The sequence below is a fragment of the Triticum urartu genome, chromosome 1A (genome assembly GCF_056163025.1).
Source record: "Triticum urartu cultivar PI428250 chromosome 1A, HENAU_Tu73, whole genome shotgun sequence".
Taxonomy (NCBI): Eukaryota; Viridiplantae; Streptophyta; class Magnoliopsida; order Poales; family Poaceae; genus Triticum; species Triticum urartu.
In genome coordinates, this window is record NC_141873.1 from 499,460,765 (window position 1) to 499,468,165 (window position 7,401).

A 7,401-nucleotide genomic window follows, 5' to 3' on the forward strand; every position below is an offset into this window, starting at 1 on the left:
AGTCCGGGATGAGATCACGGACATGACGAGGAACTCCAGAATGGCCCGGAGATAAAGTTTGATATATGGGATAATAGTGTTTGGTCACCGGAAGGAGTTCCGAATGTTTCCCGAAATATTTGGGTACGAGAACACTTTATTTGGGCCAAAGGGGAAAGCCCATAAGGTTTTTGGAAAGCGCAAAAAGGAAGTTTTGCGGAGTCCAGGGGCCAGACGCCAGGGTCCCTGGCATCTGGGTCCAGACGCCGGGAACCCTGGCGTCTGGCCCTGGAGTCCGAGAAGGACTCTTGCCTTTCGGGTGAAACCGACTTTGTGGAGGCTTTTACTCCAAGTTTCAACCCCAAGGCTCAACATATAAATAGAGGGGTAGGGCTAGCACCCAAGACAGATCAAAAAACACCAAGCCGTGTGCCGGCAACCCCGTCCCCTCTAGTTTATCCTCCGTCATAGTTTTCGTAGTGCTTAGGCGAAGCCCTGCGGAGATTGTTCTTCACCAACACCGTCACCACGCCGTCATGCTGTCGGAACTCATCTACTACTTCGCACCTCTTGCTGGATCGAGAAGGCGAGGACGTCACCAAGCTGAACGTGTGCAGAACTCGGAGGTGTCGTGCTTTCGGTACTTGGATCGGTCGGACATGAAGACGTACGACTACATCAACCGCGTTGATATAACGCTTCCGCGAACGGTCTACAAGGGTACGTAGACAACACTCTCCCCTCTCATTGCTATGCATCACCATGATCTTGCATGTGCGTAGGAATTTTTTTGAAATTACTACGTTCCCCAACAGTGGTATTAGAGCCAGGTTTTATGCGTTGATGTTATATGCATGAGTAGAACACAAGTGAGTTGTGGGCGATATAAGTCATACTGCTTACCAACATGTCATACTTTGGTTCGGCGGTATTGTTGGATGAAGCGGCCCGGACCGACATTACGCGTACGCTTACGCGAGACTGGTTCTACCGACGTGCTTTGCACACAGGTGGCTGGCAGGTGTCAGTTTCTCCAACTTTAGTTGAACCAAGTGTGTCTACGCCCGGTCCTTGCGAAGGTTAAAATAGCATCAACTTGACAAACTATCGTTGTGGTTTTGATGCGTAGGTAAGAACGGTTCTTGCTAAGCCCGTAGCAGCCACGTAAAACTTGCAACAACAAAGTAGAGGACGTCTAACTTGTTTTTGCAGGGCATGTTGTGATGTGATATGATCAAGACATGATGCTAAATTTTATTGTATGAGATGACATGTTTTGTAACCGAGTTATCGGCAACTGGCAGGAGCCATATGGTTGTCGCTTTATTGTATGCAATGCAATCGCCCTGTAATGCTTTATTTTATCACTAAGCTCTAGCGATAGTCGTGGAAGCATAAGATTGGCGAGACGACAACGATGCTACGATGGAGATCAAGCTGTCGCGCCGGTGACGATGGTGATCATGAAGGTGCTTCGGAGATGGAGATCACAAGCACAAGATGATGATGGCCATATCATATCACTTATATTGATTGCATGTGATGTTTATCTTTTATGCATCTTATCTTGCTTTGATTGACGGTAGCATTATAAGATGATCTCTCACTAAATTTCAAGATAAAAGTGTTCTCCCTGAGTATGCACCGTTGCCAAAGTTCATCATGCCCAGACACCACGTGATGATCGGGTGTGATAAGCTCTACGTCCATCTACAACGGGTGCAAGCCAGTTTTTGCACACGCAGAATACTTAGGTTAAACTTGACGAGCCTAGCATATGCAGATGTGGCCTCGGAACACTGAGACCGAAAGGTCGAGCGTGAATCATATAGTAGATATGATCAACATATTGATGTTCACCATTGAAAGCTACTCCATTTCACGTGATGATCGGTTATGGTTTAGTTGATTTGGATCACATGATCACTTAGAAGATTAGAGGGATGTCTTTCTAAGTGGGAGTTCTTAAGTAATATGATTAATTGAACTTAAATTTATCATGAACTTAGTACCTGATAGTATTTTGCTTGTCTATGTTGATTGTAGATAGCTGGCCCGTGCTGTTGTTCCGTTGAATTTTAATGCGTTCCTTGAGAAAGCAAAGTTGAAAGATGATGGTAGCAATTACACGGACTGGGTCCATAACTTGAGGATTATCCTCATTGCTGCACAGAAGAATTACGTCCTAGAAGCACCGCTAAGTGCCAAGCCTGCTGCAGGAGCAACACCAGATGTTATGAACGTCTGGCAGAGCAAAGCTGATGACTACTCGATAGTTCAGTGTGCCATGCTTTACGGCTTAGAACCGGGTCTTCAACGACGTTTTGAATGTCATGGAGCATATGAGATGTTTCAGGAGTTGAAGTTAATATTTCAAGCAAATGCTCGGATTGAGAGATATGACGTCTCCAATAAGTTCTATAGCTGCAAGATGGAGGAGAATAGTTCTGTCAGTGAACATATACTCAAAATGTCTGGGTATCATAATCACTTGACTCAACTGGGAGTTAATCTTCCTGTTGATAGTGTCATTGACAGAGTTCTTCAATCACTACCACCAAGCTACAAGAGCTTCGTGATGAACTATAACATGCAAGGGATGGATAAGACGATTCCCGAGCTCTTCGCAATGCTAAAGGCTGCGGAGGTGGAAATCAAGAAGGAGCATCAAGTGTTGATGGTCAGTAAGATCGCCAGTTTCAAGAAAAAGGGCAAAGGGAAGAAGAAGGGGAACTTCAAGAAGAACAGCAAACAAGTTGCTGCTCAGGAGAAGAAACCCAAGTCTGGACCTAAGCCTGAAACGGAGTGCTTCTACTGCAAGTAGACTGGTCACTGGAAGCGAAACTGCCCCAAGTATTTGTCGGATAAGAAGGATGGCAAGGTGAACAAAGGTATATGTGATATACATGTTATTGATGTGTACCTTACTAGAGCTCGCAGTAGCACCTGGGTATTTGATACTGGTTCTGTTGCTAATATTTGCAACTCGAAACAGGGACTACGGATTAAGCAAACACTAGCCAAGGACGAGGTGACGATGCGCGTGGGAAATGGTTCCAAAGTTGATGTGATCGCGGTCAGCACGCTACCTCTACATCTACCTTCGGGATTAGTTTTAGACCTAAATAATTGTTATTTGGTGCCAGCGTTGAGCATGAACATTATATCTAGATCTTGTTTGATGCGAGACGGTTATTCATTTAAATCAGAGAATAAGGGTTGTTCTATTTATATGAGTAATATCTTTTATGGTCATGCACCCTTGAAGAGTGGTCTATTTTTGATGAATCTCGATAGTAGTGATACACATATTCATAATGTTGAAGCCAAAAGATGCAGAGTTGATAATGATAGTGCAACTTATTTGTGGCACTGCCGTTTAGGTCATATCAGTGTAAAGCGCATGAAGAAACTCCATATTGATGGACTTTTGGAACCACTTGATTATGAATCACTTGGTACTTGCGAACCGTGCCTCATGGGTAAGATGACTAAAACGCCGTTCTCCAGTACTATGGAGAGAGCAACAGATTTGTTGGAAATCATACATACAGATGTATTGGTCTGATGAATGTTGAGGCTCGTGGCGGATATCGTTATTATCTCACCTTCACAGATGATTTAAGAAGATATGAGTATATCTACTTAATGAAACATAAATCTGAAACATTTGAAAAGTTCAAAGAATTTCAGAGTGAAGTTGAAAATCATCATAACAAGAAAATAAAATTTCTACGATCTGATCGTGGAGGAGAATATTTGAGTTACGAGTTTGGTCTACATTTGAAACAAAGCGGAATAGTTTCGCAACTCACGCCACCCGGAACACCACAGCGTAATGGTGTGTCCGAACGTCGTAATCGTACCTTACTAGATATGGTGCGATCTATGATGTCTCTTACTGATTTACCGCTATCGTTTTGGGGTTATGCTTTAGAGACGGCCGCATTCACGTTAAATAGGGCACCATCGAAATCCGTTGAGACGACGCCTTATGAACTGTGGTTTGGCAAGAAACCAAAGTTGTCGTTTCTTAAAGTTTGGGGCTGCGATGCTTATGTGAAAAAGCTTCAACCTGATAAGCTTGAACCCAAATCAGAGAAATGTGTCTTCATAGGATACCCAAAGGAGACTGTTGGGTACACCTTCTATCACAGATCCGAAGGCAAGACATTCGTTGCTAAGAATGGATCCTTTTTAGAGAAGGAGTTTCTCTCGAAAGAAGTGAGTGGGAGGAAAGTAGAACTTGATGAGGTAACTGTACCTGCTCCCTTATTGGAAAGTAGTTCATCACATAAACCGGTTTTGGTGACACCTACACCAATTAGTGAGGAAGTTAATGATGATGATCATGAAACTTCAGATCAAGTTATTACTGAACCTCGTAGATCAACCAGAGTAAGATCCGCACCAGAGTGGTACGGTAATCCTGTTCTAGAAGTCATGCTATTGGATCATGATGAACCTACGAACTATGAAGAAGTGATGGTGAGCCCAGATTCCGCAAAATGGCTTGAAGCCATGAAATCTGAGATGGGATCCATGTATAAGAACAAAGTGTGGACTTTGGTTGACTTGCCCATTGATCGGTAAGCAATTGAGAATAAATGGATCTTCAAGAAGACTGACGCTGACGGTAATATTACTGTCTACAAAGCTCGACTTGTTGCGAAAGGTTTTCGACAAGTTCAAGGGATTGACTACGATGAGACCTTCTCACCCGTAGCGATGCTTAAGTCTGTCCGAATCATGTTAGCGATTATCGCATTTTATGATTATGAAATTTGGCAGATGGATGTCAAAACTGCATTCCTGAATGGATTTCTGGAAGAAGAGTTGTATATGATGCAACTGGAAGGTTTTGTCGATCCAAAGGGAGCTAACAAAGTGTGCAAGCTCCAGCGATCCATTTATGGACTGGTGCAAGCCTCTCGGAGTTGGAATAAACGCTTTGATAGTGTGATCAAAGCATTTGGTTTTGTACAGACTTTTGGAGAAGCCTGTATTTACAAGAAAGTGAGTGGGAGCTCTGTAGCATTTCTGATATTATATGTGGATGACATATTACTAATTGGAAATGATATAGAATTTCTGGATAGCATAAAGGGATACTTGAATAAAAGTTTTTCTATGAAAGACCTCGGTGAAGCTGCTTACATATTGGGCATCAAGATCTATAGAGATAGATCAAGACGCTTAATTGGACTTCCACAAAGCACATACCTTGACAAAGTTTTGAAAAAGTTCAAAATGGGTCAAGCAAAGAAAGGGTTCTTGCCTGTGTTACAAGGTGTGAAGTTGAGTAAGACTCAATGCCCGACCACTGCAGAAGATAGAGAGAAGATGAAAGATGTTCCCTATGCTTCAACTATAGGCTCTATCATGTATGCAATGCTGTGTACCAGACCTGATGTGTGCCTTGCTATAAGTCTAGCAGGGAGGTACCAAAGTAATCCAGGAGTGGATCACTGGACAGCGGTCAAGAACATCCTGAAATACCTGAAAAGGACTAAGGATATGTTTCTCGTTTATGGAGGTGACAAAGAGCTCATCGTAAATGGTTACGTTGACGCAAGCTTTGACACTAATCCGGACGATTCTAAATCGCAAACCGGATACGTGTTTATATTAAATGGTGGAGCTGTCAGTTGGTGCCGTTCTAAACAAAGCGTCGTGGTGGGATCTACGTGTGAAGCGGAGTACATAGCTGCTTCGGAAGCAGCAAATGAAGGAGTTCATATCCGATCTAGGTGTCATACCTAGTGCATCGGGTCCAATGAAAATCTTTTGTGACAATACTGGTGCAATTGCCTTGGCAAAGGAATCCAGATTTCACAAGAGAACCAAGCACATCAAGAGGCGCTTCAATTCCATCCGGGATTTAGTTCAGATGGGAGACATAGAAATTTGCAAGATACATACGGATCTGAACGTTGCAGACCCATTGACTAAGCCTCTTCCACGAGAAAAACATGATCAACACCAAGGCTCCATGGGTGTTAAAATCATTACTGTGTAATCTAGATTATTGACTCTAGTGCAAGTGGGAGACTGAAGGAAATATGCCCTAGAGGCAATAATAAAGTTATTATTTATTTCCTTATTTCATGATAAATTTTTATTATTCATGCTAGAATTGTATTAACCGGAAACATAACACATGTGTGAATACATAGACAAACAGAGTGTCACTAGTATGCCTCTACTTGACTAGCTTGTTGATCAAAGATGGTTAAGTTTCCTAACCATAGACATGAGTTGTCATTTGATTAATGGGATCACATCATTAGGAGAATGATGTGATTGACTTGACCCATTCCGTTAGCTTAGCACTTGATCGTTTAGTTTGTTGCTATTGCTTTCTTCATGACTTATACATGTTCCTATGACTATGAGATTATGCAACTCCCGTTTACCGAAGGAACACTTTGTGTGCCACCAAACATCACAACGTAACTGGGTGATTATAAAGGTGCTCTACAGGTGTCTCCAAAGGTACTTGTTGAGTTGGCGTATTTCGAGATTAGGATTTGTCACTCCGATTGTCGGAGAGGTATCTCTGGGCCCACTCGGTAATGCACATCACTATAAGCCTTGCAAGCATTGCAACTAATGAGTTAGTTGCGGGATGATGTATTACGGAACGAGTAAAGAGACTTGCCGGTAACGAGATTGAACTAGGTATTGAGATACCGACGATCGAATCTCGGGCAAGTAACATACCGATGACAAAGGGAACAACGTATGTTGTTATGCAGTTTGACCGATAAAGATCTTCGTAGAATATGTAGGAGCCAATATGGGCATCCAGGTCCCGATATTGGTTATTGACCAGAGAGGTGTCTCGGTCATGTCTACATAGTTCTCGAACCCGTAGGGTCCGCACGCTTAACGTTCGTTGACGATATAGTACTATATGAGTTATGTATGTTGATGACCGAATGTTGTTTGGAGTCCGGGATGAGATCACGGACATGAAGAGGAACTCCGGAATGGTCTAAAGTTTGATATATGGGATAATAGTGTTTGGTCACCGGAAGGGTTCCGGAAATCACCGGAAGGAGTTTCGGATGTTTCCCGAAATGTTTGGGTACGAGAACACTTTATTTGGGCCAAAGGGGAAAGCCTACAAGGTTTTTGGAAAGCGCAAAAGGAAGTTTTGCGGAGTCCAGGGGCGAGACACCAGGGTCCCTGGCGTCTGGCCCTGGAGTCCGAGAAGGACTCTTGCCTTTCGGGTGAAACCGACTTTGTGGAGGCTTTTACTCCAAGTTTCGACCCCAAGGCTCAACATATAAATAGAGGGGTGGGGCTAGCACCCAAGACGGATCAAAAAACACCAAGCCGTGTGCCGGCAACCCCGTCCCCTCTAGTTTATCCTCCGTCATAGTTTTCGTAGTACTTAGGCGAAGCCCTGCGGAGATT